Source organism: Lepisosteus platostomus, chromosome 4 (genome assembly GCF_059453375.1).
Source record: "Lepisosteus platostomus isolate fLepPlt1 chromosome 4, fLepPlt1.hap1, whole genome shotgun sequence".
NCBI lineage: Eukaryota > Metazoa > Chordata > Actinopteri > Semionotiformes > Lepisosteidae > Lepisosteus > Lepisosteus platostomus.
The window spans coordinates 2967608-2993340 of record NC_142614.1 but is presented as its reverse complement, the minus strand read 5'-3'; the positions used below and the strand labels follow the sequence as shown (position 1 = coordinate 2993340).

At 44.9% G+C, this 25733-nt stretch overlaps 1 long non-coding RNA gene across 1 annotated transcript in view; it reads left to right on the top strand.

Moving 5' to 3' along the window:
* Window positions 1–25733, top strand: part of LOC148672141 (uncharacterized) — a 36536-nt gene that overhangs the window by 2488 nt on the left and 8315 nt on the right. Inside the window, exon 2 of the long non-coding RNA XR_015935673.1 lies at window positions 260–403. This is a non-coding gene — a long non-coding RNA (uncharacterized LOC148672141). The remainder of the gene's footprint in view (window positions 1–259; window positions 404–25733) is intronic.

The following is a 25733-nucleotide window of genomic DNA, read 5'->3' as shown; positions in this document are numbered from 1 at the left end:
TGCATCAGTGTGCTTGGCAGTGCTCCGCTGCTAGGAACGCCAACATGAGCGCTCTGATTGTACTGAATCCCTGGCCAGCCTTGTAATTAAAACCCGGGGGAAGGAGCTGAGCTTTCTTCTTGGTTTAAATGAAGGGCAAAAACAGACTGTTGACTCAGCCCGCTGCTGCAACACCAACTGCTTAAGAAAAGACCGCAGAAGTTTTGTTTTTTATTAACTGTGATGAACTTTCCATTCTTGATTTCTTTGTGACTTGCAGGTCGTTTTTGCAGAAGGCACTGGAACTGCAGGGACACACAGGCCAGCTCACGGCCAGCTGTGAGACAGTCATCCTGGGTATCGCCAGCCAGCAAGCCCACCGTCTCTCCCCATCAGTGCTGTGGCCCAGAGGACTGCAGACATGGTAGGTGTGGATGAGAGCCTTTTCTGTCTGATTTCTGGGTTTCATCACAGTCAGCCCCAAGATGGCTTCTGTAAAGATAGAACAGTCCTTCAGTGGTGGTAACTAAGGCTACCTGTTCTGCTGTAATATGGCTGTAGTCCCCCCCCCACCAAAGCTGACAGAGTTTGAAAAGTGTGTGTGAGTCAGTCTAGGTTGAGGGTTTGTTGTGGCTCGAGCTGTTTTTTGTGTGGTGTCAGTGAGCACTTGTTTCGAAACAATTGCAGCGCTGTAGGAGTCAGGCAGAGGGGAAACGGCATTACTGGATGTCAAAAGGTCCTGTTGAAAGAGGTTGATTTGCTGGGTTTGAAAAGGATTAATGTATCACCTGTTCGATTATGAAGATTACCACAGCGGAAAGGGGGAAGATTGTGTTTCTCCTGGAATTGGTGGCCTGTCTTGTGATGGATGCCTGCTGTGTGTTTCTTCTTGTCTCACAGAAGTGGCAGTGATAAAGCAGAAGAGGAAAAAGAATGATTTTAATTCCACATGGCTGTCTATGCAAATGTGCTCAAAATAGTGTAACAAGCTTGTAACATCCAGCCCCTGCTGATGGAGTTATTTTCAAGGCCCAGCATTTTGTAAAAATCAGAAAGGATCGATATGCTTTGCAGCAGGAGTCCATATTGAGGTACCTTAAAGAAAACACTGAAAAGCTTCAGTATGTCATTTCATTCTTTGTTAGCTGTACAGTCTCATAACCTGAGCAAGGCCTTGATGAATCACTGGGCTCAGTTTACTTGTTTCTTAAAGTAGAACTGTCGGGGAGTTGTTTAATTTTAGATATTTTTTTGATAGCAGGATGGACATAGAGAATGCAGCATCCAAAAGTGAGATGGACTGTAGCGGACATTTCTCTGGGAAGCACCTTGTTTTTGTGCAAGTGGAGTGTTGGTTAAAGTGAAGAAGAAAAATTCTCAACCCTGTTGATGTTGATGTGTGCGAAAGGCACAAAGCACCTCTTCACGATGTTTATTTCAGTTGCCATTTCAGTGTTTAACAGTGGGGAGCTCCTGTCTCCCTTCACAGATGAAAAACAACTAAACCAAATACGTTGTCTACTACAGCCTTTCATTTGAAAGCAAGACTTCTTGTAGCACGCTTGGATACTTGAAATAACCTTGCAGGCCTCTCCTAGCTCTCGCAAGAAGGTGCTGCATTTCACCCCGGGTGGCAGAGGAGCAGGTCAACGTCTCCAAATCACAGACATTTCGCTCCACTGTTCCTGGCTAAGTTATGATTTCAACCGTTGTTATTTTCTCTGGTGTCATTAGGGATACTTCACAGCAGCACCCAGGGAGCTTGTTAAACGCAGATGCACCGCAGGACGCTGCAGAGTTTTCAGTGTCTGAACAGTGGTTTCTGATCTGTGACCGTTTGGTTTCACGTTGGGTTTTGGCTAAGCTTTGGGCCGAACAATGCTGTCTGCATCTCGATCCATTAGAAAAGAAAAGGATGAATTTTCAATGCCTTTTCATTGTAGGCATGCGTCGCTTATTAATGAATGCTGAATAAAGAAATAATAACATATGTTCGTTCCCCGCTGGCAGATCGTGACCCAACAACATTGACTACGTGAAATTATATCAGTGAGGAGACCAGACTGAAGGAAATCAGTCATCTCATATAGGAGTCCCGGACGTGCAGTCCTTCTAATAAAACTTTGCAGCTCTTTTTTACCACCTCTGGCTTTGTAGAACTGGCTCATTATCAAGTTAAATAATTAAGGAGCTGCTAGGAGCAGATATCTGCATTGGAGTGGATTGGAAGAGCTGTAAACTGACTAATCCTGACTGGAAGGGTGATGTGTGTTCTCACTCTGCACACCTGTGTACTGCGAGCACGCTCACGGCATGCTTCGGATCAGAAGGAATCAGGGCTCTCTGTTTGAAGGGCAGAGGTTTGTAGTCCAGTGTTCTGTAAAGTGCGACGATGCTTCTTTCCTTGTATTAACATTCATCATGGAGGACATGGTCATGTGTCTGTGCTGGATTGTAGAAAGAAACAAACTATTTCGAAGCATGAGGAGAAGGAACAAGTAAAGGTTTATTCCATGCTGAAAAGAGAAGAAAAGAAACACAACATTTCAGTGGCTGGAGCCTTCTTTGGGTGTGGTTCAGATGTGTGGTTCACATCCAAAGAAGACTCCACAGCTGAAACGTTCTATTTCTTTTCTTCTCTTCTCAGCATGGAATAAACCTTTACTTGTTCCTTTGCAGCCTACGCATGCTGACGCTGCTACCTACTTGAACTAAATGAGGAGAAGACACTGTATTACCTTTTAGACCTTTCTCCAAGTCCGAAGGCATAAGTTCACACATTTTCTGAAAGAAGATCTGCTGATTTTTATACTAAGAGATGCCAGATTAGTTCTCGATATGAAAAGTAACCAAGTGTCTGGAATTGGCAAATGACCTCATGCATGCTGTGGCTTTTCTTGTTGGCCTTCTAGCAGCACGTGTGGGATCTGAGACAGATTTGAACTCGGCACAGCTAAACAGATTACTGTCCCTTTTCATTTGAAGTCACAAGAGACACCAGAAGACAGGTGTTTATGTTTGCAAAATATAAAAAAAGACTGCCTGAAGCATCAGCAGAGCTCTCTAGCTACAGATCAATAAAATAACAGCCCATCTCTTTTCATTCTGCAATGATGGTGTGGAGAAGAGTTAAGATTACGGACCATTCATGCGTAGATTTTCCTGTTGATCACAGCGGTTATGCCATTGATTTTAAAATGACTATCTCAATTAAAAAAAAACAGTTTTGTGTTTCATTAGGACTGGCAATGAAACACCTGAAATTATGGGTAGGCGAGAAGAGTTCTTCCCTTCTCTCTCCAGACTGCCGCGGGAGGTGTCTTCTGTTTTAATTATCTCAGTCAGTGTCATTATGACCCCACCCCACTCCATAAAAGCGCAGTCTGAATAAGTTGATAAATCAATAGTCAGATAATTGTTTTCTCCTACCAAGCCACACAGATTGCTGATCTCTATTTCCTGGCATGTGCTCCTCTGTGCCCTGCCTGCTACCTGCACTTCGTATGGAGAGTGTGACCTGGGTCACTGGAGGTCCTCACAAAGCTGTCAAAGCAGCGATTGATGGCACATTTCATCGCACGAGCTATTGTGTCTGCTTTCAATTAGCTCTGCAGCTTTGTCACCCAGAGGTCAAAGCACCTTTGTGTCCCGGACTGTATTATCATTAATTATGCTTTACTTTGCAGAAATCGTCTCACTGGCATAAACTGGCCCACTGATCCTAGATATGCACACGGAGGCATACGCACTGAAATATGCAAATACACTCTCCTGTCACAGCCAAGCCTGTCTAAATGGACTCCTGTAGCAGGAATTGCTGTACTTCTACATAGCCTAGGAAATGATGCTCTCTTAAAAAAAAAATACCTCTCTTAATTTCCAGCATCAGGACTGTGAGTCGCAGCACAGATGAAGGTGATTCCAGAATGACTTAGCTCCCCACAACTCCTCCTGCCACCCCCCCCCCATCCTCCACGGCCACCACTGCTTTCCAGATAGGTCATGGAAAAAAGGCAGGTTAAGGAGCTATGATCTGCCACCGCCAGCAAGGGCACACCGTGTTGTTTCCAAAGCAGAACCTTCAGCACAGGGCAGTGGAGAGGTGCAGCAGCGGAGAACGAGAACAAAAATGGATTTTCACCGCCTGTGCTCGGTGACGACCAGGCGCAAACACAACCGAGAAGGGGCCATAGAGAGAGAACAGTGTTCCTAGCTGCTCCTCACTTCTTTATGTTGCAGTATATGATACTTACCGTGCAGTGAGTTAAGCAAACAAGCTTTGGAACTATACCTTTTCCTCTGATCCCAGCAGAATGAACAAGAGGAAGACTTTGGCTCTGAGGTGAATCGTTTTCTGCACTGTGTAGAGGTCATTTCTAGGAGTGGTTGGACATATATTTGACGTGAATGGGGGTTTAGAGTTGTACACACGTTCCAGCTGTCTTCTGCCTGTGCTTGACAGGTCTTGTGTGTGTGGTGGATATGCAGGAGTAGTGGGCTCAGGAAAATGTAGCATGATGGCATATTGTAGTAGAACTGACAGATGGTTTGGAAGCACGTAGAAAGCTAAACATGGTGCCCTGCAGGTGTTCAAGTGAGGAATATTTGCAGTAGCTTGTGCCACGTGTGGATCTGTTGCTCTGGTGTTCTCTTGACTCGAGTTGGCTGTATGCATGCAATGGCCGGCGCTTAGTACAATGGATTACTGTAGCCCAGTGCAGATTGCAAGAGGCCTTCGTGTATCCTGCTACCAGAGAAGTTCATGTCTGCATGTGCTCTGAGCCCATCTGTGGCAAGAACTGTCTTTGCATTTCGACAGCATGGCGAAGATCTCGCAATGTCTTGTTTGCCCTGAATCAGCAATCGTCAGGCCACATGAGCAGTGCATCAGAGTCTCAGGTAAATGGCTTTTTATGACAGGAGGAGGTCTGTGGCTCCAGCTTGACTGTGCATCACCCTGAGTGAGTTGCGTTCCCTCCTCAAACTCTGTTCTTGTGTTGAAATCTTGAACCAAAGTGCTCTGCTCCCTAAGTTTGGAAAAGTGTTGTTGCTGCAGAACCCCCATGCAAAACTCATTGGATAGATGAGCCAGCTGTATTGCCCTGAATTGACTTGAGCCTCTGGACATGAAAACTTCAGCTGAGCAGCAATCCTATTCTAGACGAAGTCTGTAAGCATTTCACTGCACTTGTGCATATAACAAATAAACTGAAGTGGAACTTCAGTTCACACTGGAACTGAAGTCTTTCAGGGACCTTGATGTAATGACACGATTAGTAGGATAAGTAGGCTTTCACATAGCAGATAAAAAATGCTCTAATGTTAATGAAATCATGTATCATCTTCCGAGGAGAACTTTGAATTTTGAGCCTCAGTAAATGATTGGAGTGAAGGGAGACACAGAACTAGCTAAATAGTGCCAGCGTGAGCGATCTGACAGATTTGTTAACATCCATCCTCCTTTCCCATGGTCTTGTTCTTTTTGTAATGAAATTAGAGTCTGGGATCTCTAACTGTGCACTGCTCTTGGATTCATTGTGCTCTCTGGACTCCCAGGGCCAAGCAGAGCTGAGCTAATAATTTAATCTTTGTGAGAGAGGGAAGAGAAGCAATGTATGCTCATAGCATTCAGTCTTCAAGTCAAGGCTGTATTAATATAGCGCATTTGCACCTGATACACTGATGTTGCAAAGCGCCAGGCGTTTCCAGGCGTGGAAATTGAAATTATATAGTTGCCTCATTGTGATTTATCATAGTCTGCGTTTTCCTGAGGTTGTCAGAAACATTCCTAGCTTGCCTTTCAAGGTAGCTTACACTGATTTGCTAATATTTGTCCCTTATTTGGCTCGGCAGGATTTGATGCTGCTCAGAAAAATGCCATAGTAAAACACTGGCCTTTTAATCTAAAGCAGTAGTGATCATTTTCTTTTTTCCACCTGTTTGACTTTTCGCAACGCGTGAGCACTCACCAGTTAAAAGGCATGTTCTTCACCTTTTAAAGCTCATATCACAGCAGCAGCACGTTAAGGCTGGCTAATTAAGCAATAGTGCTGGCATGCAATTACCCCCTTTTTTTCCCAAAGGCTAAAAAGATGCGTCTCTCCTACTGTGACGAAATGAAATTATTCTGTGGCAGCTTTAATTTGATGCTTAATCCACAGACACACACAAACTAAACATCTAGTTCACAGACAGTTATCACTCTAAACACAGAATGTACCCAGGTCGGATGAAAGAAAACTCATCAGCAACAGGTGAGAGTTCTGTTGTTGAATTTTGTGCTTGGTCAAAAAAAATTGAATACTAACAATCCTACTCAAAGTGGACTCGTAGGGAGGTCACATATTCATTTTCTTTTCAGTTTCTTTTCAGCTACTCAGCTGGCTTTTTTATAAAACTATAAGGACTGGGGAGTATGACAGTAACACAGCCACACATGAATATGAACAGGTGATGTTGAAATTGAACAGTTTGGCATAGATATCAGGACGTTGAGTAATTATTTGCTAAAAAGACCACCGAGAGTTGTTTTTATTCCTTATTTATCTTCTTGGCACGAATAGCTTTGGCACGGCTGGCCCTCACCTGCTCCCATAAAGAGGTAGAAAGGGGCGGTGTTTGTCCGTAGAGTGGGAGGAGAAAGACGTGAGGAATTAATGAGCGAATTGCTGGGAATGAGCCAGGGCCCTTGTGCCTCCAGGCTGCCTCGGGAATGGTCCTGTGCCCGGCTCTGCCAGGACAGGTCCAGCGTTGCCTCTGGAGAGGGAGCTCCAACTTTGTCTTACAATGATGTTATCGGCTCTGGTAGCAGCCCGGTGGCTTTGAGACAGTGATTAATAGATAACATTAAAATTCCATTAAACGTTCAAAGACCCTGGAAAGGGCCCAGAAGTCAACTTGCCAGAGTTTGCCAACGATGATGTGATCCAACAATGCCGATATGAGCCTTCTGAATTATTTTGCTGTGGCGCATTAATTATCCCCTGAAGAGGGCATTTGCATAAACACGGTGGCCAATGATTTATAGACTTGTGAGCAAGATAAACAGAGTAGCATTTACCAAGTTAACCGTACAAGACAATAAAGTGTATCTGCTGATGGAAACTGAACAGCGCTAATGTACAAGAATAGAAATGAAGACATTGTACAGTCAATTAAATCACAAGTGAAGAGATTTGTATTCCCTCAATTGCAAGAAATAAAGATCTGGTTAGGGGAACTGGAGAAATTTGACAGTGTCTTGCTGGAAAGTCTTCCAAGGCTCATTGTAAAAAAAAAAGAGACCAATCTCTTCTCGCGAAGTATAATAGCAATCTTACCATCTTACAGTCCATTATATTTTATGGCAAACTTTAAATAACCACCTGCTTCCTGAATAGAGAAGAGAGGTAATTATTCCAATGAATTTAATGAAGTTAAGTTATTCATAGCAGACATTAGTTTAAAAAAAAACGAAACCGTTTTAGATGTTAGGAGGAGATTTACTGTATCTGGGAACAAATTGTTATCCATTTCTTAATCGTCACTGTTGACCTTGAAGGTGATACAACTGATTCCTCTGGGGGATGTGGAGTTTTTACTCCATCCATCAGTGCAGATACTGCACATCAATGCAGCACAGCACACTGCACATTTAAGACCACAACCCCAAGAGCGCTGCCCTACCTGACACCCCAGATTCTGTCTGATACCCCCAGTGGTGACAGAAATCTGACCTAGTTTTCTACCCTAGAATAGTTTGTCAGCAGGTATATCACCCTGCCACTCCCAGCTGGCAGCACACTGGAGCTCAGGTGTGAGCCTGGCCAGTACCTGGATGGGAGACTTCCTGAGAAAGCTAAGGCTGCTGCTGGAAGAGGTGTTAGTGGGACCAGTAGGGGGCGCTCACCCTGCAGTCTGCGTAGGTCTTAATGCCCTAGTATAGCAATGGGGACACTATACTGTAAAAATGGCATCATCCTTTGAATGAGAAGTAAAGGTCCTAACTCTCTGTGGTCATTAAAAATCCCTGGGTGTTTCCCGAAAAGAGTTGAGGTGTTTCCTGGTGTCTGGGCCAATTTTCCCACTGGCCTTTACCAATCATGGTCTCCTAATAATCCCCATCTCTGAACTGGCTTCATCACTCTCCACTGAGAGTGGTGTGTGGGGAGCGTACTGGTGCTCTACAGCTGCTATCGCATCATCTAGATGTGATTATTCTTATTCTTGTTCTTGTGTCCATGTCCTTGTCCAGCTTTCAAACCAGCTTCTAGGATCACAAACCCCTAAACCCTAAACCCTCATGTAGAAATCCAGGTCCAAGCCATTCCCTTTTATGCAGCCTGTCCTTATTTCTTTGTGAATGGCCAGTGCTTTCAGTGAACTTTTTTACCAAGCAAAGCCTGATCCGCATTTAGTGTCTTGTCCCCAGCATTCCCTGACAGCCCTGCGCTCGGTACGTTAATTGCTTTTTCACACATGGCCAGCACAGGTGTTACTCCTATTTCAACAGCTTACTCTCCTTCTTTATATGATAGAAAAGCCTATGGACTATTAAGGGCCCTCTTGACAGACAGACAGGCAGACAAAACCACACAGATACAGACAGAGACAGACAGGCAGACAAAAACACACAAACATATAGACAGACAGGCAAAAGCACACAGACTGAGGGAGACAGGCACACAGATGCACACAGACTGACTGAGGGAGACAGGCACACAAACACACAGACTGACTGAGGGAGACAGGCACACAGACAGACTGAGGGAGACAGGCACACAAACACACAGACTGACTGAGGGAGACAGGCACACAGATGCACACAGACAGACTGAGGGAGACAGGCACACAGATGCACACAGACAGACTGAGGGAGACAGACACACAGATGCACACAGACAGACTGAGGGAGACAGGCACACAGATGCACACAGACAGACTGAGGGAGACAGGCACACAGATGCACACAGACAGACTGAGGGAGACAGACACACAGATGCACACAGACAGACTGAGGGAGACAGGCACACAGATGCACACAGCTCTTGTGGATGCAGCCTGGAGCCCTGCTCTCTCCTGCCATGCAGTGGATTTGAATGGAAGAGGGTTCTGGGGCTGTAGTCCCACTAGGCTCTTGCAGGCGGTGGTCTCGCGGGGAAATGCAGTATGTGAGGGCTCGGCCGAGGTCAGGGCATGCCCATGGGCGCATCGCCGCCGAGGGGGGGGAGTGTAGGGGGCTTGGCGGGTCAGAGAGAGGTGAGCCACAGAGACCTCTCCCGGGAGCTGGCCGTGCTTTGATCCAGACAGGCCAGGGCTGCCCCCTGCGACAAGCACGGTGTGTGTTGCATAACAGATTGCCTCCTTCATTTGGTTCTTTGCAGATGCTGGCAAAGGAAAAGGCCATTTAACAGGGAAAGATGATTTGGAGCACAGCCTGCTTGTAATCCCGTCTCATGGCTTTGAGCCCATGAATTGATTATTCTGCGTGATGTCCTGGGACCCTTGGCCAGATGTTGGCTGTGTTTGTGTCTAACACGAGCATTTATCTTTCCAGAAGCAAATATGCAAGAACCAAATTTGCATGTCTCAGGTTTCTGGAGAAGTTTCTTTGTGGTTTTATTAAGGAATTGGTCTTATTATTTATGGTAAGGTGAAAAACTCATGAGCTGTCTGTTCATTTTCAAGCAGGGTTTAAGAAAAGAAGGCTGCATATGGATGACCTTGCCTAGGCTTTAGAAAAAAATACACAGTAAAAAGTTCAGTATTAGTCTCATATTATTTAGAGCCTTGTGATCTTCTTCATTCCTGTGTCCTCCCCATGTGTATTGATGTTGCCTTAAAGTTAGATCTTTATTGGGATTAGGTTTTTTTGAACGTTAGTTCTAGGACTGAAAACATTGAGATAGTAAGAGGAGGTAATCTTGTGCCAGTCTGGTTTCTAGTCACTCAATAATCCGGGACTCATTCAGCCATTTCTTGAAGGTCCTCAGGGAATCTGGGCCATAAATGAGACTGGGCATGTTGCTGTAGGCTCCTACCACTCTTGGTGTCAAAAACTTACGTCCTGAAATTTTTTAATCAAATTAAGCACATGCATGCCATCTCTCCTGGACTGTCCTTTCCAGTATTCAACAGTTTCAGACTGAGTTTCTGTCACCTCTCTAATGCTGCTTTGTCAAGGGAGGGACTAGTGTGCTTCGGCACATGTTTCTTCATGCATTGATGCAGAAGGTAAGAAAACACGATGAGAAGGAACCATTGAGACCTTTAGAGGGTCCAGTTTCTTCTTGTATCAGGTGCTTCTATCACTGTTCAAGGCTCCAGGAAGGCAGAGTGTTTTGGTCTCCACAGTGTTCTATTCCATGCATTATTCTCTGTGAAGTAAAACTATGTTATTTTTATACATTTTTTTAAAATTATATTGAGAAATTTCTTTCAGCAGTTCTCTGTGGGTCTCTTTATTTTTTTGTTTTGTATGGCATGTGTGCTGCACTGTTTGAAATTCCGATATGAAGTGAATTTTTCAGAAAGTCAACTTTCTTTTGAGCTGGCTTGTTCAAGGGTTTCTGTCCTGGAGGGGCTGGAGGTGGTGTGTTGTTTTCCTAATATGCTTCTTGTCCTCTCTCAGTCATGCATTGCCTTCTCCTGTCTTTTTTTATTCCTGACTGCACGAGCAGACTCCTGGCCAAACTGTTGCATTCATATTCTCATAGATTTCCTCTCTGTCCGCGGGTTGATAGCGGAATGGAAAAGGCGTCATGCCTTTGGTTTGCTAGCACAAAACCGGGTCTGTTGATATGCTAATGCTTTTCAGTCATGCTTTTTTATATATATGACAAAAACATCCACCACAGAGGAAGCAGAACTGCACTGCCAATTACCACACCAAGTAGAAATCACACATGCAGGCCCACTGGGCTGTCTGCCTTCAGAGACTGCTGAAAGTCATGCTGTGCCCCTGTCTTTTTTCATTCTCCTAATGTCAGCATTAGTTATCACTTTGCTTTTATTTATTTCATTCTCTGTTAAATTATTTCTTCTCATTTTTTTTAAAGTAAGAACAAACTCGAGCTTATTAAACGATGCTCTATTCACTACTACAGTCTGCAGCGGTAGTTCATGTTGACTGTCAGTTTGTTTGTGCAGAGGAAGACAGATGATGAAAGAACGGCTGTCTGCCTCGCTTTGTTGCTCAGTGCCAATATGCTATCCCCCTGTTGAAATAAAATGTGTTGAGGACGGAGCTCAACTCAGGCGATCTAATCCTGGTAAAGATCCAGCATAGGATCCAAACTTACCTCCACTCCCATGTGCCCTGAAGCTTGCCACAGCACAGCCAGGCCTCAGTGCCTGCTGATTCCTTAGGTCTGGGCTGTCCAGTCCTGGTTCCCAGTGTGCTTGCATTCTAAAACACATCCATCTGTTTTCTAACTGCTTCATCTAATTTAGTGGTATAGGGGCACCAGAGCCTTTCCTGGCAAGCAATGGGCACAAGGCAGGATAGAACCTGGACAGGACACCAGTCCATCGCAGGACACACACATACACTAGGACCAATTTTCCTAGAAGCCAATTAATCCACCAGCATGTCTTTGGACAGTGGGAGGAAACTGGAGCACCTGGAGGAAACCCACACGAACACAGTGAGAACATGCAAACTCCACACAGATAGACCCTCAGGTCTGGAATTGAACCCAGGGCCCCAGCACTGCAAGGCAGCAACGCTAACTACTGTACCAGCAAGCCTCCCCTTTGTAAAGGGTCCCAATCTTGGCTAACGGTTCCAAGCTCTGTTCCAGGGTGACCGATGTGTCTTCTGACACTTTCTCCTGTCAAGTTCAAAGGTCGAACTTGATTTACAATTGTTATTGACCTGTTTAGACACAAGGAAGTGTGAGCAGGTGGATGAGAAGTAGTTTATTGCTCTGTAGGCTTAAACTGTTGGAAAGATTTTGCATGAAGTGCACAGAGAAGTTACCCAAAAGTGAAAAGAAAATAAGCATGCAGATCAATTAAAGCTATCAATTAGCACTGGAGACTGAGAGCTCAGTCGGAATGACAACCAGCGGACAGACTGTTCCCCCAGCAGTGGCACCGGCAGTACTGGGAGCAGTGGTTGGACGGAGTTAGTCAAGCCAACAACAAGCAGAATAAGGTAATTACGAGCTGAGCAGGACAGCTGGATTGGATAGTGCAAGCAAAAGGGCACTGTCCCTGTACAAGCGTTTAACGCAACAATGTGACTCCAAAAAGTTGTTGTTCTTTGTTTTTAAAGCCCTTAAAAAAGGGAGAAAAAATCCCTGAGCTGAGCTTGAGGCACTGCAGTTAGCCGAAGCCTGTCTGTTTTTAGACAACAGCGGTCTGTAAGAATCTGATTTAAAACCAAAGGCTTGTTCTCGCAGCTTTATTGACCTAGCCAAATCCTGCTTTTCCGTTTTAATCAATAATTTAAAATTCTCGCCCGTTAGCGTTATGCACAGGCTGTCGTACAGAATGCAGAAGTGCCCAGTTCACAGTCAGGCTGTGCTCGCTGCAGTCAGAGCTAGATCTGACACAGTTGACTAACTTAGTTCTTAAACACTGGTGAGAATGTACACTGAGATACCTTATGCCTTACTGGGCTCACAGTGGCACAGTTTTTTCAGAGAAATTCCTTTTTCTTAATAATGTTGCACCTTCCTGCCTCTTTGTAAAGGGGGTTTCTCTGCCTATCGCTTACAGTTCTGAATCACGGCCAGAATCTTCTTCAGGTGTCCCTCTAAGCGCACTGGACCGAGGAACCTCTCTTTCTCTCATTTCACTTATTATTTCCACAGGAAATCGTAGATCAACATTTGATTAGATCAACATTAGATCAGCATTTGATCTACATTAGAACAACAATACAACAATAGATCAACATTTGACTGAGAAAAAGGAATGTTTCACAGTTGCCACGGTCACTTCAGCAAACTTTTTTTGCTTATCATAACTGGAGGGTCTATGTGATTATTTCAGTGTTAAAGAAAGAAAAAAAATGAAAGAGCACCACACAGAAGTTCACAATTTTCCCAGTTTCACTTGGCCCATCCTTTGCGTTTGCTCAATTTGACCATTTTCTGATAGGTTATGCTTTTCTGTCTCACTTTGCTTAGTTCTGCTGTGAAGACGTGACAGTACAGTATATAAACGATTGGATCACACAGAAGTAAGAGCTTTTAAACGTGCAAGAGGTAAGGCAAGGCACTGGGATGCCTGCAGCCATGCCCAGGGGTGTGTCTTCGGGACTCTGGCTGGGCGTGTCAGTCCGGCTCAGACAGCAAGGACCTGTCACAGTTGCGGGAGTTAAAATAGATTCCTGTGCCTTCGCCCAACCTTGTCTGTGCTCTGCGTTCCTGCCGCGCGCGTGGAAGGGATAGTGGCATTAGCTTTGGTGCTGGTTAGTCAGTGCTGGCATTTAACTGGCATTTTCATCTCCACATCCAGACAGATATTGTGCCATTGCAGATTTATGATCGCCATTGAAACTTTCTTAAGAAAACCGAAATGGTAGTATTTGGGTCGGAAAAGTCAGGGTTTTTGCTTTTTTTTCCTCTTGCAGACTAACCCTTTGTGTGAATATGTGACGCATACCTGTACATTGAATGTACTTTATATCTGCAGTTATTTCTGTTGATCAGAATGCTGCACTTGCTTTACTGGGAAACAGAATAAATTCCTATTTGTTTTCGGGAGTCTTGAACATGACACCCAGGATTTCTAAAAATTTCGAAGTATATAAGTAATTCCATGAAATCTCTGATTACATATTGATGGGCTTTCATGTTCTTAATGTAATATTTATAAGCCAACACCTGGTGTCAGATGATCGATGACAAGATGGTTATCTTATTGAGTAATTGAGCTATTGAGTAATTATGCAAAAGTGGATAATATTGTTTAAAAGTACTTTAAAATGTGCAATTTTTAGAAACTGCTAATGTTTTTTCTGATTCATCAGTGCAGGATGACTGTGCAGTATGGATACTTCGGCTATGGATGAGATCCTTGGATCTGTGAAATCCTAATTATGAAACAGGTCAGACAGGCTGAGTGTTCTCCTCTAATTTGTAACCGTTCTTATGTTCTTAAGACTTGTGAGACCAAAAATACTTCAAAGTCTTGTGCCGTGATCGTGTTACTGGTTTAAATAATTGGGAGCCTTATTAAAAAACACATCTGGGATGTTTTTGATAAGAGAACAAGTTTTCAGCTCATTGCCTTCCTAAGGACTGGATAATTGAAAGTAATAAATAATCTAAAAAAACACAAAGAAAATGCGGGTTTTTTGCATACATGAACATAAATCAGGCCTGGGGGTCTCTCTTGTGAAGGAGATATTGGTTTAGCCCTATTAGTCAGCAAATGACAGAATAAGGATGCAGGCAGTGAAGCTGATTCATCAGATTCTTTTCTCTGAGCACGTGGTGTTTTTAAAACGTCTGTGCCACATAATGGCAAAGTGACAGAAAAACGCAGAAAAACTCCAAGCCTATTGGACTGTATTTATTCTGAAAAAAGCTGTATCCAGCATCTACCCATGTGGTACATGTTTTCACTGCACACAAGACCTGTGGGAATGTTGTGGTTCATGTTCTGCGAGGGCACTTCGTCTTGCCAGCTCAGACTAAGCCACTTGTGAGTGATACAATGTACATTCCTTACTATATGGTGGCCGGAGTGGTGGCACTGTGACTTAGGATCTGCGCCTGTGGCTGGAAGGTTGCTGGTCCAAATCCCACAGTTGGCAGAGAGATCCTACGCTGTTGGGCCCCTCAGCAAGGCCCTTAACCCCAGCTGCTCCAGGGGCGCTGTACATTGGCTGACCCTGCGCTCTGACCCCAAGCTTCTCTCCGTGTCTGTGTGTCTCATGGAGAGCAAGCTGGGGTATACGAAAAGATGAATTCCTAATGCAAGAAATTGTATATGGCCAATAAAGTGATCTTATACATACAGCCATATTTTCAAAAACATAATATTTCCTTCTGTCTCCTCTTTTGTTAAATGTAATGTCATCAAAATTCAAATAAGATATTTCTGTGAAAATTCAGCTGTGGAAGTCAGCATGCATTCATAACTCCTCCTTCGATTGTCAAGATCCATTGTCAAAAATAAAAGTTTTTTTTTCAAGCCACAACTGCTGCTTTGCCACTTCATTGATAATTCTTTCCAAAAAGAGAACGTTGCCCAAAAATATCTCCTACAGCACTCTGCGAAACAGCACTGTTGTGAATGTGAGGTACTGTATGGTTTCTGATTTTTGAAAGCTTCGAGAGATTGGAAAGGGTATGGTTCTGAAATTCCTTGGTCGCCTTCAGTGCTCTGACTGTAAGACTGTAAGGGGTGCCCAACCTTTTTCATGTAAGATCTACTTTTTCATTTGCCAGTCCAGCGTGATCTACCAGTGTGAATGTGAAGCTCTGATATAGGAAAAACAGACTGTGGGCACAACGGTACAATAACGATACCCATCACTAAAATGACAATACATAAAAGCAAGTGACTCATGCTACAGTGAACCAGTAATGTTCCCCATTTTAGAAAAAAAGAATATCCTACCTTAATGTGAGCATTGGCACTGAGAAGCTCACTTGAGAACACTTGTAATTTTTTTTTTGAACGTGTTGACACTGCTGATCATGTCGATAACATTTTTATTGTGTCCTTGCAGCTCGACATTCAGCTCATTCAGCAGTTCAGTCAGGTCTGTGAGGACTGCTAAATCCAGAAGCCACTGGGTGGGCATATTCACCGTGTTTAGACGACTTGAGAAACTCTTTGATTTTAGGCAACAGCTGTCTGAACCTTTCCAAAAATGTTTGTTTTTGAAATCTCCAAACAGCAAGTCAGCAGCCTTAGCAAACGCTTTTTTTATTACTGTGTTTAGCCAGGACGTGGCTCACAAGGAACGATGCGATGATTGCCACTTTCCCTCTTGTGTTTAGGCCTCGTGAAAACTGACTGCTGCTAGTAGATATTTTATTTTTTCTACTTAGCGGGAAAGTGAGCGTCATACGTTTTGTGGGCAGTTTTGAAATGTTGTTCTATATTTCTCTTGTTCGCGTAGACGCTAGCATTGCAGATTTGGATGCGAAAGTACAAAAAAATCATCATGCTCCCATTCCTTGTGGTAATGGTAAGTAACCCTTTGCTTCATCATTTTCGCTCAAACACAATCAGACTTATCAAACTGTTGGCAAATTTGTTGCAGCCAGTCTGTTTCGCTCCACTACGCGCTGTAGCGAATGAGGGGTGCGTGTGGCAATAACCAAGGGACCGTTCTTGGGTAGCACACACAACACTATTTACAGAGCTCCTGTAGCCTTTTTTCCAGTGTCAGCCAGCACTCAGGGAAGAGACTTTTACTACCCATTCGACAAGGGTTAAACACACACAAGGCCAGTAAAACATATGACGTTACATGCACAGATCTGAATGAATTTTTACGCTATCGAAAAAAAGTAAATAGTCAAAAAGCCCATTTATTTTTTGCCAAACATTCTTGCGATCGATCGACTGGTTGGGCACCCCTGCTGTAAGAGGTCTCTAGTCCTGTCTGGTTATCGGATGATTGTTTGTTCTCTGGACAGTGACAAGCTCAAGGGATGCTGATTGCAAAGTGTCATGATGTTATTTCCATCACACAGTTACCTTTTCTTGAAGAAGTTCGTGTTGTGGTAAATGGCCAGTTACGGAATGACACCAGTAAACACTCTCACTGTGAGCCCAGGCCTCACACGGTCCATCATGTCACTAGCTGATTGTGCACAGCAGGGGTAGAGCAGGGATACGTTGCACAGTGTTGATGCCCCTGTCTTCGAAAAGCAATGACTCTTGTAAGTTCCCTGACGCAGGCTTGCAGAGACATCAGGGAGAGAAATGCCACTCCCCAAGTCGGCACTAACTGACAGAGCCAGGCTCTGTTCCTCACATGTAGGTGAGCAGGACAGAGAAGGAAGCACTTTCTCATTCTCCTCATGCAGTACAGCTGCTGTGTCCAAACTGGACAAAAAAATACAAAATGATGGTAAAGAAAAGGGTTGATTCAGTTGATTCACATAGTTCCCTCTTGCATATCAAGAAATCAAAGGCTACTAATCTGGATCTTGTCTTAGCAGCACTAATGTGACTGCATCAAGGTTGTTGATTAACAAACCTGAACTTTAACATTTAAATGAGCAGTTAAAACATTGAGGAGCTCAGCCAATGTGAAGAAATAGGAAAGTTTCATTTCACAGGTAAGGACAGCCTGGCTGTTTGACATTTGGGATGGAACAGGAGAACAGTTACTACCTGCTTATTACTGTCTTGTGCTTCATTGGGTTTTCAGAGTTTTGTAAGTGTTAAGGAGTGCCTTCAAGCGATCTTCCATAAATGTTCGATAAACAGAACATTTATATTATATGACCTTTGTTTTTTTAAATAACCTTCCCTTTGATTTAATGTCAGAGCCCCAGCTTATTAATAGCTTTGCTGGTAATGGAGGAATGCAGGCCCTGGCTCTATGCTGTCTCCGCTGATAAATGAATTATGTCTTTCAGGTTGATGGAATAGGAATGTTTCGGGTTCTTTATTCGAGTGCCTCTGTTAGCTTTGTCTCCATGCCAAGTGGAATTTTTTCATAGATGTGGGCATTTATTTGGAAAACGATCCATCTCTCTTTGTAATGTCTGCTTTAGTCTTTGAGGGTGGCACTCTGCCACCCAAAGATGCTTGAGAACGTTTAAGTTTTGTGACTGGTTTGATGTTTCACCAACTCTTAAAACCATAGCATTCTGTCTTTATTCCATTAATTGGGTTGTTGCATGCAAGAAGAGTTACTCTTGCAGAGCCAGGTTTTGCAGCCTTGATTGCATCTGTGTCTGGTGTGTAAAGGTAGATTGGTAGCCATATTCATTTTTTAATGCACCAAGCAGTTTGTCTTAATTTCGTTTCGCGGCTCTGACCGACCCTGGAGGTAGATCTTTTCTTAATCAGTGGGCCAGAATAATAGGAACCCCCCAGTCACATGACTAGAGAGACTGGGCTCATGGAGCTGGAACCTTGCCTGGCTGAAACAGTGCTCAGTGCCCGGGTTGAAAAGCAGTGGAACGTGCAGGTACAGTAAGTAGCTGTCAGCAGCAAACAATCCTTTTATAGGAGTGAGATTGTGTCTCTGATACTTCAGAATCATATCCTATGCAATGCTACTATCCTGTTCCGGTCACCCCCACTGCTTACATACTGAAGACCCAAGGTCTTATTTGTGTGGGGCTCTCAATAGAGAAGTGGGGCCGGCCCCTTTGTGCTGTCGCAGGAGTGCCGTGCGCTGCCTCGCCCCTGGGGTGTAGCAGGCCTGCAGCCACGGAGGTCACCAGCACGAGGCTCACACTGCGGGGCAGAAGGGGGGTGAGCATGGCAGTCCCCCCTCTCCTGGGGCACTGCATCCTATTTCAAGCGTTTTAGAGGGAAAACACCAGTGAATAATGAATGAAGAGAGAGCCTTTGCATAATAGAACACAGCAGCAGCCCGTCCACATTGTGTGGATATGTAAATAATGCAGGAGCACATTGCTGTTCCCCAACGCTAGGCTGCAGAGGAGGTCGCAGTGCCGAGGGAGGAGGGGGGCTGCAGCGGGGAGTGCTGAGCCCATCGTGGGCCCCCTGAGGCACCCCAATGAATTGCCCCTTTGCCCCCGCCCACTCCCAGAGCCAAACAGCACTCCTCTGAGATCAATCAGCCCTTCCACTAGAACTTTTCCTTTCCCACTTGTTTCTGGATCAGTTGTCCCAGTGCCTCACTTCTGCTGCTTCACTTAGAAATACGCCTGGTGGGGGCCGGGGGCGGGGCGCTGTCAGTTTCGGTTTTGCAGCCGGGAGAGCCTGCGCAGAGCCTCATGGTCCTGCTCATGGCAGCACAACAGGCCGTTCTCCACCTCAAGCAAGCTGATCCTGCAGAGCTGAGCACAGTTTGTGCAGACTCCCCTGTTAATAAACCCTTCAGTATTTGACACCTGACGTGCCTCCAGAATGTTTTTAATTAACTGATTTCTGGTTTTCTCAACCACCCCACAGGATTACATAGAGATCTGCACAAAATCCGTCAGGGTCTGAAGGGAGGTTTTCTTTTTTCTGACCTGTACATGATTTCCTGCCCGAATCCTGCTGATTTCTCTCTTAGTCCTGCCTTATGGTTCCATATAATGTGTGGAGGTGTGACCATCGCAGTTCCGCGCGGGCTCGTGCCCTCGCCGCTCCACCCCGCCGGTTCGTCCCGCAACACCTGGGCGCGAACCCGGGTCTCTGGCGGAACCCAACAGGGAACCAGCCGAGTGAGCTAAAGGAGACCTCCCTCACTCAGCGCAGGAGGCTGAGGTCCCTGCTACGCGCAGGGAGGGCGATGACGTCACCGTGTCTGAACGAGCTCTGCTGGAGGTGCACAGGGCTGTTATGCTTTCAGGTGCAGTGTGATGAGCTGGGGGGAGGCTCAGGCAGAGAGAGCTTCCTTCCCCACTGCTGAATGTCCTCTGGCATTCCCACGAGGTTGACAGCTGGACGGATGACGAATGGCTTCCTCTTCTCTGTTTTGATTTGATGCACAGGTTGCAAGCTATACACATTATCTTATACACTAAGCTGTCCTATTGAGATCACATTGTGAGAGCTGTGTTAAAACTGGGACACAGCAGTGGGATCATGGGGGCGTGTTCCCCCAGACAGTGACAGAGCAGCCTGAACAGCACTCTGCAGCTGTGTCCTGACCTTCCATACGTGCAACCACTCTGGATGGCCACCCGAGAACCGATCTGGTGTGCTTGAGTGTGCACTGCGGTCTGTGGTGATGGTTTTACTCCCCGTCGATATATGCATCCAGGTATGTGTGTCCGTGCTGTTTGTGTGACAGTCGCCTGAAGGATAAATAGGGATAGACACCCTGCATACAGAAATTGATATCCTTTACATGTAAATTGGATCCAGGGTGTGGTGCTGGGTAACCGTTAACTCACTCTATGAAAATGGAGGCTGAGAGGCTGATACATTGTTTCAAACTGTCATTATCTGAAGAGAGGAAAGGAAAAGCAAGCTTGAATGTATGTGATCTTCTGCCCATGTTTCCAGAAATCTGACAGCCAGTGTTGGCGACTGCCAGGATGACTGAAAGTAAGACTGGACTCAAAGACAAAGCAGAATAGGAAGCCACAGCTGATCAGAATTCAGAACTGTAAGATATATGTATTGCTCACGAGAGGTTAAGGAATGCTTTTCAAAAGCCTTCATTTTGCCTTTTGGACTTCATGGTGTGTTGCTCTCCAGCACACAGCTGTAACACATGGCTGCAGCCCATATCAGAGCGGTGCTCCATGTAATATGCATCAAAGATAGTGTCATAACTGGACATGAATCGCTAGCTCTGCAGCAGCCACCCGTATAGATAAGAGAGGCTTTTTAAGAGCTTTAACTCTTTCATCAATCAAGGGATTGAATTATTTCTCCTGTGGTAAAAACAGACAAAGTGCCCTCAAAAACGCAGTTACTGTAGCTACAGTACTGTAGACTCACAGTTAATTACATAACTAAATTTACAGGGCCGATTTTGCAGAGAGAGACCTACTTTCAAGGTCATTCTGAAAAACTAGATTAGCAGTGTAACAAATGACTTTCCCAACCGCGTGCTCTCTCTCGCACCTGGGACCAGGTGTCCTGATGGCTTGCTGTGCTGTTGCCATGGTGGCTCTCTTAGCTGAGTGCCAGAAGAAAGGTGTGCAGCTCTCTGTATCACGGGGACAGTCTCCACATGCACTCTTCTCTCAGGGCACTGGACACACTGGGACTGGGACTCAGACTGCAAGATAAGAACTAGGTGTTGAGAAGCAGGGTGAGAAGCAAATAAGGAAAGATGGATTCATTTACCGATAGATGAGCGAGTGGCTGGGCGGACAGTTCATTACACAAACGAATGGATGACCAGAGGAGAGAAAGATGAACAGGTGGACAGACAAACGGCTTGATGGATGAATGTTTGAGTTTGATACAGATCTGGAACACAATCCAGCCACCCGAAATATACTGATGAGCATTAAGATGAACCTACTGTATCTTGACTAACATTTACCACACAAAGATGCATGATGTTTCTTCTCAAACTTGCCCGTTTATGGAAGAAGGAACTACATCATTCCCTTGACATGTATTCCAGCAGAATGAGTGCTCTCTCCGTGCTGAGCCAAGCAGGATCAGTTGCACTGGCATTCCTGTATGTGAGTGTGATGTTGTGCAACAGTAGATGTGTTTTTTTAAAAAAAGGAGTTTTCAGTGCCTGTAATGTTGTAAGGGACTTCCATATAATGCAAAAAAATGTGTCTTGGTACAAAATCCCTTAGATTGCAAAGGACAGGAGGCCATTCATAATTAGTAGTTTTGCAGTTAGTTTATTGACCCCAGCAGTTTTTTTGTGAATGAAGCCAAAGTATCCTGTTCACAGACGTGGCTGGGCAGCTTCCACACATTCCCACCATCCTTTGAGTAAAGGAGTCCCTCCTGTTCGCAGTTTTTAATGCACTTCCCCACAGGTTCCGTATTTGACTGTTCATTCTGAAGAAGCCCACCCAGCTGACCTTGACAGTGGTTCTGAGGGTTTTTAAGACTAAAATGATTCAGTTCCTGGTGTCTGTCAGAGCAAGACACTCCTTTAAGCCGGGGAATGTGTTGGTGGCTCCTCTCTGGACTGGACTGATTCCAGATCAGCAATACCTTTTTGTCCTCAGGTAGTGCATATACAGCACACACATAAAACTACTGTCAGAAGCCTGATTCAAAACCAATACGACAGAATTTTGGTAGAGCCGTAAGAAAACCAACACATCTCTAACATTTTGAGAAAGTGAGACCAAAAGCAAAACCTGGCCGAATCTGCACAGCTCGTGTGGAGCACATCCTGTCTGTGCGTGGCGTGGCAAGACGTATTCAGTAGGCTCTGTTTGTGTTTTACGTTGTCTTCTGCGTCACGATTTGGAAGGCTGTGCAGTTTTTGATCCCAGGCTAGAAGAACCCCACACGGACGTGCCGGCGAGTTCAGAGCTCAGAATAGCTGCCTCTGCAGTGAGTAAGAGTGAAGTGTTATTCACAGGCTTCCCTTTTCCAGATCTTTAGCAGTGCTGGTGCTCGGCGTGTTTCTGTATCTGTATTTCCCCAGGGAGCTGCCCGTTCCTAATTAGGACGCATCAGATGAGTAGCCTGCGGTTTCTTAAGAAGCTGCTTGCTAAGAATATCTGCAAACAAGCTCTCAAGACAAGGGGAGCATGATTTCTATTTAACAGCAAGGGGAGATAAAACTCCAGGTTTGATAAATATGAAGGCAATCAGCTCTGTTTCCCTGGAATCACACGATGCTATTTTCAAATCAATTTTCCATATCGTGTAGTTCAGTGGCCGGATGAAAGACAAGCGTTTCCATTGTGTTTTGGAAATCTCTTTAAATTTGCTGTGGTCTGTGTGATTGATGGGCGCGACAGCTTGTGGAGATTGAAGGTTTTGACAGAGCATGCCGGAGATCCTACTGGGATTTCAGCTACCAAATCCTGCGCATTTGAAACTGGAATTGCTGCTTGACTATAAAATAGATAACTTGAGACAAAGGTTCTACGTTAGGGATCACAACGTCTGGATTTTCTCTTCTAATAGTTTCCACAAGCATCTTGTAGTCAGGGGATCCCACCTAGTTCATTTTATAAATGCATCTGTCAAGATGCCAGATTCTTCTCTGTTCACATTGCATAGCCAAGTATTGTTTCATTGGAAGTCAATCCCAAGATCTTTCTGCTATGCCTGGTAACATTTCTTCTACATTTTCTCTTGAAAGAGACAGAGTGGGATGTTTAATGAGTGCTGAGCTCATGCAATGGCTAATTAGCACATAAATAAGTCCCTTGAAGAGGTCCACAAAATGTCTTCACTCTTTGTACCACACACCCACACTTCTTGGTGTAAAGTGTCTCCTGTTCTCAGGCCAAGAATCTCTTCACTTTCATTTGGTTTTTGTTTCGTCTAGTACGTGAGCTGAATATTACTAAACAAAGAAAAATGTTAGAAAGGGTATTTCACTTATTATTTTACCTTTTATCTTGAAGTAAATTCAACACAAAACATAGTCTCAGGCTGCTGTAAATCCCCTGCAGGCACAGTTGGCCTCAATAATGTGACAGGTGGTAATAGATTGTGCTTTTATTTATTGCTTATGCTATAAATTCATAGGCACAGTCCTTAAATGCCATGAGTGTGTTTGCATGCTGTGGTCGGCTTTGAGTACAATTCCAGATTTTCTGCAGAATGTCCCCTCTGAGCTGAAACAAGATGTTGCTCTGCCTGCTCTAGAATATTGCAAGCACTGCCTGCTCTGGACTGAAGCACGCACTCCTTGCTTTACTCCAGCACAGGGAGTGAGTCACTCCTTGCTCTGGAATAAATCACTCACTCCCTGTGATGGAGTAAAGCACTCATTCATCCCCTGTGCTGGAGTAAATCACTCACTCCCTGTGCTGGAGTAAAGCACTCACTCCCTGTGCTGGAGTAAAGCACTCACTCCCTGTGCTGGAGTAAATCACTCACTCCCTGTGCTGGAGTAAAGCTCTCACTCCCTGCTCTGGAGTAAACCTCTCACCCCCTGCGCTGGAGTAAATCACTCACTCCCTGTGCTGGAGTAAAGCACTCACTCCCTGCTCTGGAGTAAATCACTCACCCCCTGTGCTGGAGTAAATCACTCACTCCCTGCTCTGGAGTAAATCACTCACCCTCTGTACTGGAGTAAAGCTCTCACTCCCTGCTCTGGAGTAAATCACTGACTCCCTGTGCTGGAGTAAAGCTCTCACCCTCTGTGCTGTAAAACACTCTGGGAGTAAAACACTCACCCAGATCTTTCATGTCGGCACCTTAGTAAAGTCAATCAGATTAAATCTTGGAAAGAGCATGAGCAGGCAGGGTTTCTTTAAATGGCTGAGATTGAATTAAGGTGCATTATTTTTCTTTCTGTCTGTGTGTATGTGCATGTGCGCTGAAATGCATGAGCTGGGTGTGGATTTTCTTTTTGGAAGAACCACATTGAATTTATATTGTAGCTGAAATCTTAGATGAGGATATGCATGTGCTGATGTATCAAATCGTTCATTTCTATTTTTATTTACTCTTGTTTCACGCACTTTCCTCTGCAGGGTTTGGGTTACATTGATGGAGTTTTAATGGATCTCTGCTGAGGTCGCAGGCGACTCATCGTGCTTCCTGTCTCTCTGTATTATGTAGTGGGCTGCTCGTTGGTTTCAGATAAGGAGAGCCTCTTCTCTCTGATCATTTATTAATAGGGTGCACGTGAACTAGTGCTGATCAGCGTGCCACATCCACTCCATGTACTGCACTTTGAAGGCCCTTGACAGATCTCCCCTCCCTCTTGCTGTGTCAGCCCCAGCCAGGCTGCGTGTTCTGTGCCTTCTGTGCACAGTTCTCCACCATGTCTGTCACATGCACGGAACTCAAAACAAAATGGGCTGAACACGCTATGCACACCTTATTGAGAAAAATGTGCAATTATTCTGATCAGACGTGTTCATCGGCATTTCTCATGGAGAGGGAGAATGGAGCTGACATGGCACACAGACAGTCCCACCTGGCATGACCTTTTTCCCAGCTCTCCCTGCTGTGGCTCTGGCATTTCTGATGCCGATAATTGGCATCAGCGAGAGGAAGCAATCAAGCCAGGGGTGCAGCTTCCTGATTGATCCTGCTTCTGTACAGTATTCCGTCCCGGAAGCACAGGGGTCGCAGCAGCACAGAGCTCTGGATGGGACAGCAGTGCTTTGCAGGGCGCAAGACAAACACTACAGTACACACACACCTTTTAAAAGGCAAGTAACCGAGGGAGCTGGTCTGACCTGTTAGAAGAACATTCCACCCCTAGCTCAGAGAGAATTGGCTTTGAATGTTTTTCTACCAGACACCAGCAGAACACTTAAATTGCACTGTTTGATATAATGGTAAAGTGCATTTTTTTAATTGCAATGGTGCACTGTATCAGTCAAACAGTGGCACACTGGGCTGTACGTTGGATGAGGTGACCTGATGGTCACAATCTACAGGTTTCTCCAAACGTGATGGTGGCAGGACAGAGACTTTTTGATTCAGTTTTTATTTAACAGGGCCTCTTCTGCTGCTGTAGGTATAGCTGACCTGCAGAGGTAAATGTGTGCTTTTGCAGCCCAGTTGGGTAAGGAGAATAGCTCAAAGGTGGGTGAGAGAATAGAAAAGGTCCAGGGCACAAATTACAAACTGTGTTTTTTAATGAGCTTATGTATTAAGCAAAAGCTCTGTTTGATGTGATGTTTGAATCACTCACTGGTGATGAGAGACCAGTGCCTCTGGTGAAAACAGATAGAGGTTAGGTGGCCCTCACCCAGCTTGACATGCAGTATAAAGGTCACCACGTTTGTAGCTACAGTATGTCATGGAAACCTGTTAATCGCTAGTTAACTAGTTAAAGGCTGTTGTCATGGCGACTAGTTGCCCTCAAGCACTGTCCTCGGGCCTAACCTGGTCTGAAGGCACTACCTGCTGCTCTCTTGGGGTTCTGTACTGCAGGTAATGTTCACTTCGAGCACCTATATAAAACTCATCGGGGTCCTTTGAGCGCTGAAGACTGTATAGAAGCTCTTTTCTCCATTTTCTCTCTTACTTTCCCAAGCTGTGTTTCATCTTCTCCAAGCTCTGTGTTCAAGCTGCCCCCCCCCACCACC